General features: G+C 45.0%; 2 non-coding genes across 2 annotated transcripts; one reads left to right on the forward strand and one right to left on the reverse strand.

Annotated features, from left to right (window-relative positions):
• Nucleotides 1-2,126: 2,126 nt before the first annotated feature.
• Nucleotides 2,127-2,199, reverse strand: TRNAR-UCU (transfer RNA arginine (anticodon UCU)). Its single transcript has one exon. It is a non-coding gene; the product is annotated as a tRNA-Arg (tRNA).
• A 6,625-nt stretch (nucleotides 2,200-8,824) lies between these two features.
• TRNAR-UCU (transfer RNA arginine (anticodon UCU)) lies at nucleotides 8,825-8,897 on the forward strand. Its single transcript has one exon. It is a non-coding gene; the product is annotated as a tRNA-Arg (tRNA).
• The last annotated feature ends 5,134 nt before the right edge of the window (nucleotides 8,898-14,031 follow it).

Consider the following 14,031-nt stretch of genomic DNA (forward strand, 5'->3'; position numbering starts at 1 on the left):
TTCACCTTCTCCGAGCATCTCCTTCACCGTGACACATCTTCCGGCCTGAGAGAAGGCGTCACTATCTAACGGGCCCGCCTCCCCCTTCAGCGGAGGAATGAAAACATTTTATTAGTAGTAGTATAGTAAGTGAATTACGGTCGGTAGATGCAGAGTGGATCTCGGCCCATAAGTGGCCACGGCTGGTCCGTGGTACAACAGCTCTGAATTCTGACCGGCCAACCGAGTATAGGAGGGGTGGCTACGGCTCTACCGTAGCTCTACGCCTCTGCATTTGGGAGACGGGACAGGGTTGGACCTAACGGCTGGCTCCAACCGTCGCGACGACTGTTCTGAGAATGATTTTCCGTGGTTTTCCATTCTCCTGCACTAAGGCGAATGCCGGGACATTTCCAGTATAGGCCACGGCCGCCAACCCCGTCGCCTTCTCCGAGCATCTCCTTCACCGTGACACATCTTCCGCCCTGAGGGATGGCGTCACCGTCTAAGAGGCCCGCCTCCACCTTTAGGGAAGGAATGAAACCATTATAGTAGTAGTAGTAGTAGTAGTAGTAGTAGTGAATTACACGTCATTAGATGCAGAGTGGGTCTCGACCCCCAAGTGGCCACGACTGCACGACTGGTCCATGGTCCAACAGCTCTGCACTCTGACCGGCCAACCGAGCAGAGGAGAGGTGGCCACGGCTCTACCGTGGCTCTACGCCTCTGTATTCGGGAGACGGGAAAGGACTGGACCTCACGGATGTTCCCCACTGTCAGCTACTGGTAACACAGATACTCTATATCTGATTATATATATATATATATATCTTGTATAAATTAGAATTTCAAGAAAGATGTGTGCAAGTACAGTTTAATGTGGGCGAACGTGTATGCGTGCGCATGTGGGAGTTGTTGTGAATGAGTGTTTATACAGGGGTATGAATGAGAGTGTCCGCCTCTGTGGTGTAGTGGTTAGTGTGATTAGCTGCCACTCCCGGAGGCCCGGATTCGATTTCCGGCTCTGCCACGAAATTTGAAAAGTGGTACGAGGGCTGGAGCGGGGTACACTCCTCCGCTGGAGGTCAACTGAGTAGAGGTGGGTTCGATTCCCACCTCAGCCGTCCTGGAAGTGGTTTTCTGTGGTTTTCCACTTCTCCTCCAGGCAAATGCCGAGATGGTACCTCACTTAAGGCCACGGCCACTTCCTTCCCGATCGAGCTCGATAGCTGCAGTCTCTTAAGTGCGGCCAGTATTCAGTATTCGGGAGATAGTAGCTTCGAACCCCACTGTCGGCAGCCCTGAAGATGGTTTTCCGTGGTTTCCCATTTTCACACCAGGCAAATGCTGGGGCTGTACCTTAATTAAGGCCACGGCCGCTTCCTTCCCAGTCCTTGTCCTTTCCTGTCCCATCGTCGCCATAAGACCTATCTGTGTCGGTGCGACGTAAAGCCAATAGCTTCCTTCCCACTTCCTTGTCTATCCCTCCCAAACTTCCCATCCCCCCCCCCTCACAAGGTCCCTGTTCAGCATAGCAGGTGAGGCCACCTGGATGAGGTACTGGTCATCCTCTCCAGTTGTATCCCCCGACCCAGAGTCTGAACCTCCAGGACACTGCCCTTGAGGCGGTAGAGGTGAGATCCCTCGCTGAGTCCGAGGGAGAAACCGACCCGGGGGGGTGGGGGGTTTAAATAGATTAAGAAGAAGAAGAATGAGAGTAAAATGATTGGGTATTCTTACTCTAATTTGTATAAAATAAATCAAGATTATTATTATTCTAAGAGTACAGTGTTTGTGTGTAAATATGTAAATTTAAATTTATCTACATACAGTAAAATCAGTAGAGTTTATGTACACGTATATGTGGGGGATGGAGGCACTTCCCTATATGCGGGGCTTGCCCTTTCTCCATCTACCACCCCTTAAGGAAAATGAATAATAATAATAATAATAATAATAATAATAATAATAATAATAATAATAATAATAATAATGTCCGCCTGTGTGGTGTACTGTTTTAGAACATCACTTAACTGTATACAATTTTTAAGAAGTGCTATGTTTCACGAGAATTCCTATCCACATTTAATTTTGTTTTTTAAACTTTTCACGATTACCTGACACTCCTAAACATATTTAAAATTCAGCATCCCTTGTGGGGATCGAACCCACGACCTTTGGATTAGAAGTCCAACGCGCTATCCTCTGCGCCAAAGGGACAGCCATGAACGAGAACCAACAGTCACGCTATTGTGATGCAATGCGTACACCGAGGTCATCTTAGACCTGTGGTCGCTTTCAGTCTGAACAAGTTATATACAACGTGTGTTTTACTTTGGTGTGATGGGAATAGAAGCCAATAAGAGAGCAGTTCCTGACCATTTATTACAAGATGTGAATGAATAGAGTCCGCCTCTATGGTGTAGTGGTTAGTGTTTAGCTGCCACTCCCGGAGGCTCGGGTTCGATTACTGGCTCTGCCACGGAATTTTAAAAGTGGTACGAGGGCTGGAACGGGGCCCACTCATCCTCGGAATGTCAACTGAGTAGAGGTTGGCTCCATTCCCACCTCAGCCATCCGACTGGAAGTGGTTTTCCGTGGTTTCTCACTTCTCCAGGCAAATGCCGGAATGGTACCTAACCTAAGGCCACGTCCGCTTCCTTCCCTCTTCCTTGTCTGCCCCTTCCAATCTTCCCATCCTCTCTCAAGGCCCCTGTTCAGCATAGCAGGTGAGACTGCGTGGGCGAGGTACTAGTCATCCTCCCCATTGTATACCCCGACCCAGAGTCTGAAGCTCCAGAACACTGCCCTTGAGGCGGTAGAGGTGGGATCCCTCGCTGAGTCCGAGGGAAAAACCGACCCTGGAGGGTAAACAGATAAAGAAGGAGTAGAAGAATGAATAGAATAGAATACTATTCGCTCCCAATCACGTATAACTAACTGGAGAAAAAGTGTTTGTTTATTGTACGAGTAACTGTTATAGGTAGCCTACATGTGGTTAGTTTTATTTAAACTGTACGGGTACTTCCTTGAAGGTTTGCTTTTAGGATTTGTATTAACTTTTAATTACGTGCGAAGTGCCTTTTTACAGATCTTTATTGTGACGTTGATTGTTATTAAGTCCGCTTCCGTGCTGTAATGGTTAGTGTGATTAGGTGCCACTCCCGGAGGCCCGGGCTCGATTCCCGGGTCTGCTACGAAATTCGATAAGTGGTACGAGGGCTGGAACGGGGTCCACTCCACCCCGGGAGGTCAACTGAGTAGAGGGGGGTGTTACATTCCCACCTCAGCCATCCTCGAAGTGGTTTCCCACTTCTCCTCTAGGCAAATGTCGGGATGGTACCTACCTTAAGGCCACGGACACTTAACTTTCCTCCTCCTTGTATATCCCATCCAATCTTCCCATCCCATACGAACTAGTTTTAGAGTTATGTGTTTCATTTTATCAATCAATCAATCAATCAATCAATCAATCAATCAATCAATCAATCAAACAAACAAACAAACAAACAATGATCTGCATTTAGGTCTGTTACCCAGGTGGCAGATTCGCTATGAATTGTTTACCTAGCTTTTTCTCACACATTTTGAAAGAACTTGAAAATTTATCGAACATTTCGCATGATAAATTATTCCAATCCCTCACTCCTTGTCATATAAATCAATAATTTCTTTCTTAATCCGTTTACCCTCCAGAGTTGGTGAGGGATCCCACCAAATACAGTAGAGACAATACGCGACACTTACGGATTTAGCCTTGTTAAAATGGGAGACAATTCGACGGTGGCGCTTCTAGTGACTTGACCTGAAAAGTCGCGCTAAATTCAAATATCAATGGAAATGCATATACGAAAATGGATAAATAAATTACGTCTAGAAAGAAAGTATTATTGAGATATTAACTTCGAATTTGCTAAAGCAACTCTGGAGAAATGAATGAAGAATTATTTAAAAGGATATTACTTCATCATCATCATCATCATCTGTTTACCCTCCAGGGTCGGCTTTTCCCTCGGACACAGCGAGGGATCCCACCTCTACCGCCTCAAGGGCAGTGTCCTGGAGCTTCAGACTCTTGGTCGGGGATACAACTGGGGAGAATGACCAGTACCTCGCCCAGGCGGCCTCACCTGCTATGCTGAACAGGGGCCTTGTGGAGGGATGGGGAGATTGGAAGGGATAGACAAGCAAGAGGGAAGGAAGCGGCCGTGGCCTTATGTTAGGTACCATCCCGGCATTCGCCTGGAGGAGAAGTGGGAAATCACGGAAAACCACTTCCAGGATGGCTGAGGTGGGAATCGAACCCACCTCTACTCAGTTGACCTCCCGAGGCTGAGTGGACGGGCCTCCGGGGGTGGCAGCTAATCACGCTAACCACTACACCACAGAGGCGGACTAAAATAATATTACTTAAAGACTGAAATCAGACATAAAAACAAGATGTGAAATGGACTGCTGTGAAATGGGTTGATCTTTCATTTATGCATTACCTTTTTTGCTTTAGCATTCCTGTCTGAACTTTTACGGTTAGATTTGTCTTTTTTCTAATTTAAAAACATTGTGTCATCACATTAAGACACTTGTCAATAAAAATATCGCCATATTCCTTACACACATGATGCAATGAATTAACATTTAAAAGCTGGACAATTTTCCTCTTACCATGAAGCCTACTAACAGAAAGAAAATCTATAAAATCCCGGCTTTAATCTGAGAAGAGGGATAAAAGAAAGAAAAGTATGAAAATGTTGTCGATAGTGATGCTTTGAGGAATATTTACGTACAATTAGAGTAAAAATATAACATACCCTTGGCTGTATAGTCGAGGATTTCTAAAGTTGCTGGCCTGGAAATGATCTCAACAGATCTTATAATTTTTATAAAAGCGTAACGTCCCTTCTTTCTTGTACACCTTATCCAAATCATTTCTGTGACATTTCAAAACCCACAGATCACACCTACAACAACACATCGGTATTGAAGTTTAACTGCTGCACTATACAATAAAATATGCGTATTATATTTTAAGCCCGTTAAAATATGGGTCGAGCAGGTCAGAAGATTATGAAGTACTATAAAAATCTCTTTGTCACTGGAAGAATATATATGCAAACACAATATTACTTACATTTTCTTGTCACGAGAGAAGCGAAAGAAAGACCGCGCATTCTTCTCTGCTTCATAGTTACTGCAGCCAAACACAGCACATACCTTTCCCCTCATGTTGAGATATTAAGGAATGACACACGCTACTATTTAATTATGTCAAATCACTGAAAACGCATAAATAACACCGAAAACTTCGCACACAAATACACGTGCTCTTGTGACAGAATCAGTAGTTCTCAGGTCTACCCGCTAGAGAGAGCTCTAATAGCTGTCCCTCGATATCTCGCTGAGTGTCGCGTATTGTCTCTACTGTATTTGATCCCACCTCTATCGCCTCAAGGACAGTGTCCCGGAGCTTAAGACTTTGGGTCAGAAGGGGATATAAGCTTGGAAAGGAGGACCATGGAGGGGGAATAGGAAGATCTGGAGCGATAGACAAGGAAGAGGGAAGGAAGCGGCCGCGGCCTTAAGTTAGGTACCATCCCGGCATTTACCTGGAAGAGAAGTGGGAAATCACGGAAAACCACTTCGAAGATGGTTGACGTGGGAGCCGAGCCCCTCTACTCAGTTGACTTCATGAGGCTGAGTGGGTTCCATTCCACTTCGTACCACTTTTCCAAATTTCGTGGCAGAGCCGAGAATCGAACCAGCGCCACCGGAGGTGTTAGCTAATCACACTAACCACTACACTGCAGAGACGGATATAATTGAACACTTGACCCAATTTGTCCTCTTGAATTCCAACTTTATTTTCATATTATGACCTTTAAAAGCTCCGCTCAAGGGTATTCATCTCCTAATGTCATGACACGCCATCTGTACACTGACAGCTCAAAACGAGCATGTGGTAGTGGTGATTATTGTTTTAAGAGGAAGTACAAGCAGGCAACCATGCTCTACTAACATTATTCAGAGAGGGAAAAAATGAAGGGTTCAACACTACGACAAATGAAGGTATCTGCCAAACGAAGACAAGGGTCATGAAGGAAGTGAAAATGAAAGACTCCGCAGGCCTCGCAACCTAATAGGTACCGTCGGGGTCAGAAAGGAACAAGAGTTGACCACGGGAGGTAAGATAGGATAAATGAAAGTGAGAATCCTGGAGCAAGTAAGTAGAAGCAATGCCAAGACTCAGCTAAGGGCCCCGTTTTCGCCAACCCATGCTCCCACGTTAACAGCCCCACAGTCGCCTGTTACGACAGCAAGGGAATGCCGTGGGTGTTATTCTACCGCCCTCACCCATAGGGGGATCGCCAATCCACACTCCCATCTTAAGAGCCCCGGAGGCCACTTTTAATTGCCTCTTTCGGCAGGCAGGGGATACCGTGGGTGTTATTCTACCACCCCCACCGATAGGGGTAAACGACTGCAGGGTTTTGAGTGTTTCGTAGACTGGCTTATAAGAAATAAAAGACAACTATTATGCGGATAATACATTTTATTCAAGAGAACGTAGTACACTTGGAATGTGGGTATTAACTGGGTGAAGTATGGGTCTGTGATATGAAAAATATCAGACATAATTTAAGAGTTCGGGAGTAATATTACGAGTAAAAGTAAGATTAATAAATGAATTGCCCAATGTGCTGGACAGTTGCTCGGCACAATATTTAAATTAAAGTGATGCTTGAGAAAATCAAATGCCTTTTCATTTCTTTGGATGTCAATATTAAAATCGGTCATTATGATGATGATTATCACATAAAAATCAATATCAAACTCGTCGTTAATCATTAACGCATTAGTGCACTGAAGATAAACATTTTCAAATCGCCAAAATAGATGGAAGGATGAATATATATGGAGACTACCATAAATCGAGTACGTCCAATAAAGGTTACGCGTATCTTAAATTTGTCATTCTATAAAAATGATCACGATATATTCTCAACGACAGCTAACCTCCAACTGAGCGTGCGAGTCAACACAGCGCCATCTTAGAACAGAGTATGCGGGTGAATCCAGTCCGTTTCCAGTCATTCGACCGGGTCAGGAATGGAATGAACGAAGCCCCCATCTAACGGCGAGGATAGGAATTGTGCCGGCTGCCGAAGCCTGTCGCACTCCTCTGGGGCAATGATTAATGAATGACGGATGAAATGAAATGATACTGGAGAGTGTTGCTGGAATGAATTATGACAAGGAAAACCGGAGTACCCGGAGAAAAACCTGTTCCGCCTCCGCTTTGTCCAGCACAAATCTCAAATGGAGTGAGGTGGTTGGTTGGTGATTATTGTTTTAAGAGGAAGTACAACTAACAAATGGAGTGACCGGGATCGAAACCACGGAACCCAGCGGTCAGAGGCCGGCGCGCTGCCGCCTGAGCCACGGAGGCTGTATGTCAATCTTTATTTTCCATTATTAAATTTCGTGTTGTCCGCCTCTGTGGTGTGGTGGTTAGCGTGATTAGCTGACACCCCCGGAGGAGCGGGTTCGATTCCCACGAAATTTTTTGAAAAGTGTTACGAGGGCTGGAACGGAGTCTACTCAGTCTCGGGAGGTCAACAGAGTAGAGGTGGGTTCGATTCCCACGTCAGCCATCCTCGAAGTGGTTTTCCGTGATTTCCCACTTCTCCTCCAAGCAAATGCCGGGATGGTACCTCACTTAAGGCCACGGCCGCTTCCTTCCCTCTTCCTTGTCTATCCCTTTCAATCTGACCATCCTCTCACAAGGCCCCTGTTCAGCATAGCAGGTGAGGTACCGGTCCTCCTCCAGAGTTGTATCCCCGACCCAAAATCTGAAGCTCCAGGACACTGCCCTTGAGGCGATAGAGGTGGAATCCCTCGCCGAGTCCGAGGGAAAAACCAACCCTGGAGGGTTAAGGAAGGAATAAAGAAATTTCGTATTGTGTACAACTGACCACGATGTATTTACAAAGACAGCTAACCACCAACTGAGCGCGCGATTCAACACAGCGCCATCTTACAACAGAGTATGCGTGTGACGTCACATATTTAGCACAAATTTTGCCTTACTTTGAAGCCCTATTTCATGAAAACTTTCTTTCTTTCTTTCTTTCTTTCTTTCTTTCTTTCTTTCTTTCTTTTTACCCTCCAGGATTGGTTTTTCCCTCGGACTCAGCGAGGGATCCCATCTCTATCGCCTCAAGGGCAGTGTCCTGGAGCTTCAGACTCTAGGTCGGAGATACAACTGGGGAGGATGACCAGTACCTCGCCCAGGCAGCCTCACCTGCTATGCTGAACAGGGACGTTGCGGGGGGGGGGATGGGAAGATTGGAAATGATAGGCAAGGAAGAAGGAAGGAAGCGGCCGTGGCCATAAGTTAGGTACCACCCCGGCATTTGCCTTGAGGAGAAGTGGGAAACCACGGAAAACCACTTCCAGGATGGCTGAGGTGGGAATCGAACCCGGGCCTCCGGGGGTGGCAGCTAATCACACTAACCACTACACCACAGTGGCGGTCTTCATGAAAACTACTTGTTCATTTTTTTAATTCTTGCAGCAGGTAGCCTCCTCTTTTATTTGTCAATATAATCATCGTAAGTTAAATACTCTCGGCGATATACGCACGGTACTTAAACACTAAAAGCGTCTTAAAATTTACCTTTCATTGTACCCGTTGTCGAGGAACGTAAATCTACGTGAAAAAGGGAAGCATCTCTGCTCTGGAGAACAGAACTCCGCGGGTTAGAACATTTAGGCTTTCCCAAGGACGACCACTTTCGCTTGGCTGGCGAATATGAACAGCTCATCTGAACAAGTTTCGTAACACACCGTCCCTTTGGCGCAGAGGATAGCGCGTTGGACTTCTAATCCAAAGGTCGTGGGTTCGATCCCCACAAGGGATGCAGAATTTTAAATATGTCTACACATATCACTTCAACATATAAGCGTATTTCGACTTCAGTTTATGTGCCGCGCCCCATATGCCATTTACGTTTCATTTTGTATTGTATACGAATACCTTAAAAATGTCCGACTCGTTGGCTGAATGGTCAGCGTTTTGGCCTTCGGCTCAGAGGGTCCCGGGTTCGATTCCCGGCCGGGTCGGGGATTTTAACCTTAATTGGGTGTTTGTGCTGTCCCCAACATCCCTGCAACTCACACACCACACATAAACACTATCCTCCACCACAATAACACGCAGTTACCTACAAATGGCGGATGCCGCCCACCCTCATCGGAGGGTCTGCATTACAAAGGCACTCGGCTAGAAATAGCCACACGAAATTAAAAATTTAAAAAACCTTAAAAATAATTTGCATATAAATATGAAATACAATTATTCACAAACTTCTTTTTCTTCTTTATCTGTTTAGCCTCCAGGGTCGGTTTTTCCCTCGGATTCAGCGAGGGATCCCACCTCTACCGCCTCGAGGGCAGTGTCCTGGAGCTTCAGACTCTGGGTCGGGGATACAACTGGGGAGGATGACCAGTACTTCGCCCAGGCGGCCTCACCTGCTATGCTGAACATAGGCCTTGCGTAAGATGAGAAGATTGGGAGGGATAGACAAGGAAGAGGGAAGGAAGCGGCCGTGGACTTAAGTTAGGTACCATCGCGGGATTTGCCTGGAGGAGAAGTGAGAAACCACGGAAAACCACTTCCAGGATGGCCGAGGTGTGAATCGAACCCACCTCTACTCAGTTGACCTCCCGAGGCTGAGTGGACCCCGTTCCAGCCCTCGTACCACTTTTCAAATTTCGTGGCAGAGCCGGGGTGGCAGCTAATCACACTAACCTCTACACCACAGAGGCGGACATTCGCAAACTTACAAACAAAAATACATGCGTCTGTGCTGAAACTGACTGCTAGGACGGAAAGTTTACAGAGTGGTGGTGGTGGTTGTTGTGATTATTGTTTTAAGATTAACTAAAACTAGGCAACCATTCTCTTTTGCTAGGGGCTTTACGTCGCACCGACACAGATAGGTCTTATGGCGACGATGGGATAGGAAAGGCCTAGGAGTTGGAAGGAAGCGGCCGTGGCCTTAATTAAGGTACAGCCCCAGCATTTGCCTGGTGTGAAAATGGGAAACCACGGAAAACCATCTTCAGGTATGCCGATAGTGGGATTCGAACCTACTATCTCCCGGATGCAAGCTCACAGCCACGCGCCTCTACGCACACGGCCAACTCGCCCGGTCAACCATTCTCTATATAACACTAATCGGAGAGAAAAACTGGAAGGAATCCGACACTTCGAAAAATGGAGGTATCGGCCAAAGAAAGACAAAGGCCACGAAGGGCGTGAAAATGACAGACTCCCTAGGCTTCGACTGCTCTAATACCGTCAGGTTCGGAAAGGTAATCACTGTTTTAAGAGGAAGCGTAACTAGGCAACCATGCTCTATATAAAGGCGGGTTTACAGTTGCGATAAATTGTGACGTTGTGATTGTAACATTTCATTGTTATAAATAAATCGAAAGAGTGAGTACTGTTTACAAGCAGCGATGTCTTGTAAAATATTTATTGTCGACCGCGGTACAACGCAGTCAGCTGTTGTTGCGATGAAGGAAGTACTGTTGTGGTCTATATGCGTCATTTGTTTGGAGAGAAAGGTGAAAACGTCGCGAAGACCAAGAAGCAAGTGGTGTCGCCAGCAAGGGCGCCCATGACCGGCGGCAAGGGGGGGACGTGGCCCCCTCTAGCTCTCAGGGAAAGGATATAATCAAATATAGGTGTTTTTCTTTCAAGAAAATGATTGTAAAAAGTTGTAGGGGATACCGTGGGATGTATTCTACCGTGGAATACAAGTCGCCATTCGTCTTCCAAAATATTAAAAATACTGCATACCCCCAGGTCTAGGCTCCCCCTACAAACTATGCTATGGGCGCCCTTGGTCGCCAGTGGTTGCTGAAGGAAAGGGCGTTTCCTCATATCAAATTTTTGAAAGAGTTGCGAAATTAACCCAATGACTGGAGGAATTATTTGAGGATGGATGAAGAGACTTACGTTGAGTTGTTAAGTTTAGTTTCTCCTTTTATTGTGAAAAAATGATACTGCTATGAGAAAAGCGATATCTCCTCATGAAAGACTCAGTGACATTACGATTTCTTGCCACCGGAAGGAGCTTTAAGGACATGAAATTTTCAACTGCCATTTCTAACCCAGTTCTCTGCAAATTAACTCCAGAAACCAGTGAGGCTATCTACAAAGTACTAAAATAATTCATGCATGTATGTCAATTAACAGTTTTTTTATTTACTTTACTTTAAAAGCATATATAATACAAACTATAACTAAATGTAATACAAAATAAAGTAAATAATCATAGAACATGTTGAACACATCAATATGTCCTGTTACTCCGAGAAATTTGAAAAGTAGGTAGAAACGTTTTCCATTGATTGGTTGGGATTTGTGTTACTTGAACTTGACATTTGTTTCTATCTCAGAAAAAAAAGATAGATAGTCCGACTCGTTGGCTGAACGGTCAGCGTACTGGCCTTCGGTTCAGAGGGTCCCGAGTTTGATTCCAGGCAGGGTGGGGGATTTTGATCTTAATTGGTTAATTCCAATGGCACGGGGGCTGGGTGTATGTGTTGTCTTTATCACCATTTCATCCTCATCACGACGCGCAGGTCGCCTACGGGGGTCAAATAGAAAGACCTGCACCTGGCGAGCCGAACCCGTCCTGGGATATCCCGGCACTAAAAGCCATACGACATTTCACTTCATTTTTTACATGTTGTTTAAATAAGTGGATTGTTGAGAATTGTGTCGTTGAGATTCGGGTTGCTGATCCAACCAGCCTTCGGGCTGAGGACTAAACATACATACATACATACATACATACATACGAGTGTCGGGTTGTTGAGAGTTGGGTTGTTCAAGTTTGTTTGAGAGTTTGGGAGTATCGTGTTAAGTCGTTGAACGGTATTGGATGAACAAGGATTCTCTTGTTGAGGGTAGGGTACCTGAGGGTAAGATTTCTTTTTTTTTAGAATCTGTTTTACGTCGCACTGACACAGATAGGTCTTATGGCGACGATGGGATAGGAAAGGGCTAGGAGTGGGAAGGAAGCGGCCGTGGCATTAATTAAGGTGCAGCCCGAGCATTTGACTGGTGTGAACATGGGAAACCACGGAAAGCCTTCTTCAGGGATGCCGACAGTGGAGTTCGAACCCACTATCTCCCGGATGCAAGTTCACATCTGCACGCCCCTGAGGGTAAGAGAATTTAAGGTAGGGGTAAGGTTTTTGTTTAGGGTAAAATTGTTGATAGTCATTATATTCGAATGAACGGTTTGGGTGACTGTTCATTACTTTAAAATCATTGGTGAGTGCTTTGAGTGCTTCAAGCTCCCCATCAAAAATCACGTCGTTAATGAGTTTTCGAGCGGATACGACCTGGCTACCTTTAAGAGAACGTAGCTTATGGTCTATATACTTTCCGTAGGCTTCGAATCCATCATCAGGACGAATAGCTTTTAGTTGCTGTCCCGTTAGCTGTATCACCTCATCTGTCGGAGTCAGGTTCTTTTTCCGCTTTGGCCGCAGCACAATTGGTGATGGTATCACACTTCGTGATATAGTTGATCCATCATCTCCTGGTGGAGACAGAGCCGATGATAGAGGATGGGTTACCTCTCGTTGATGGAATTATTCTTGATCCGTAAATTCAGGATCTTCCTGAAACAAAATAGAGCATATATTTTCGGTGTCTACAAAACGTACAAGAATGGACGGCTACAGCAGATGAATATAACGAAAAATGTCATTGGCCAGATATACAACTTGGGTAGAAAAACAAAATTGTCTGTCTGTCTGTCTGTCTGTCTGTCTGTCTGTCTGTCTGTCTGTCTGTCTGTCTGTCTGTCTGTCTGTCTGTCTGTCGAAAATACATTAATTTAATGTAAATTACTTTAATGTAAATCGTATGCAATTTAATGTAAAATAATTTAATTAAATGGTTTTTTTCGTTCCAATTTCCTAAAACGGCAAATGAGTGGTTGAAAATCGCTTCCGATTTTGAAGACAAATGGCAGTTTCCTCATTTTTTGGGTCCGACCGATGGCAAACATGTTAGGATTGTTCCCCCAAAAGATAGCGGTTCCTATTACTGCAACTACCGTACAAAAAGACACACGGTATAGTCTTGATGGCTATAGCAAACGCTGCCTGGGAATTTACAGTATATATTGTGGTGTAGGAACGAACGGTAGAATATCTGATGGAGGTGTGATAAATAACACTCTTTTCTACGAAAACCTCGTAAATAACCGATTGGTTATTCCTGAACCTGTACCAGTTACCTTCGATCTTGATCTGGAATATGTTTTTGTGAGCATTGATGCCTTCGCATTGCGACCTGACCTTATTAAGCCTTACAATTGGGATTCACTTAATAACGAGAGAAAAATATCAACTATCGCATATCCAGGGCACGGCGAGTAGTTGAGAACACGTTTGGAATTCTTTTTGCTATTTGCTTTAAGTCGCACCGACACAGATAGGTATTATGGCGACGGTGTGAGAGGAAAGGTCTAGGAAAGAGAAGGAAGCGGCCGTGGCCTTAATTAAGGCACAGCCCCAGTATTTTCCTAGTGTGAAAATGGCAAACCAAGGAAAACCATTTTTCAGAGCTTTCGACAGTGGCGCTCGAACCCACCCACTATCTTCCGGATGCAAGCTCACAGCTGCGCGCCCCTAACCGCACGGCCAACTCGCCGGTTAATTATTTATGATAATTTTGTTTTATTTATAGTAATGTTTTTCACTTTATTACGTTGCAAATATTTAATTATATAGACAGAAAATGAATTTGAATCATATATGTAATCAATTCATTAATACGTGTTACAATCAGGGGCGGTGCGTGGTATTGTTGCAGGGTTGCACAACTCCCAATAATTTTGTACTTCATTTGTCTTTCCTTCTAATGTTCTAGTTTAATAAACCTAACATGTATTCGAAAACATGTTAAACTCAACCATCTTCGGTCGTTCGCTGGACAAATGCTTCGTAACGGACCAACAAACG

Source organism: Anabrus simplex, chromosome 3 (assembly GCF_040414725.1).
Source record: "Anabrus simplex isolate iqAnaSimp1 chromosome 3, ASM4041472v1, whole genome shotgun sequence".
NCBI classification, from domain to species: Eukaryota; Metazoa; Arthropoda; class Insecta; order Orthoptera; family Tettigoniidae; genus Anabrus; species Anabrus simplex.